We start from the raw sequence: 495 nt of genomic DNA, 5'->3' as shown, positions 1-495 counted from the left end.
AGGGAGGGACAGCAGAGACAATGATTCCAAGTGCAAAGACAGCAAACACGAATGAGCGTAGAAACAATAGTTTGTGTGAGGAGGGACCGACAACAATGAGCTCTCCGGGCCGTGTCACACCATATTCCAGTGGCCCCTCCCCAGTCGACCAGCATGCAGCTGCAACCCAGTGCACAGCAGAGTAATAAGACTCTTGACTCAACTTTCCTTCTCTTTTGCTATGTGATTTCCAAAATTTCTTTCAGTAGCCTCTCTCTCTCTCTCTCTCTCTCTCTCTCTCTCTCTCTCTCTCTCTCTCTCTCTCTCTCTCTCTCTCTCTCTCTCTCTCTCTGTTTCAAAAACTTTTTTAACCCACGTTAAATTCTGCAGGCAAAAAAAACTGATTTTCCTATTTGTTTACGATCCCCTTCATTATGTAAACAGAGATGCTGTTTCCGTAACAATAGAATACTCTGAGAGTTGCAGTGCAATTGGATCATGACGTAGTGCTTCCGT

The sequence above is a fragment of the Macrobrachium rosenbergii genome, chromosome 15, assembly GCF_040412425.1.
Source record: "Macrobrachium rosenbergii isolate ZJJX-2024 chromosome 15, ASM4041242v1, whole genome shotgun sequence".
Lineage (NCBI taxonomy): Eukaryota > Metazoa > Arthropoda > Malacostraca > Decapoda > Palaemonidae > Macrobrachium > Macrobrachium rosenbergii.
This window is presented reverse-complemented; position numbering follows the sequence as displayed.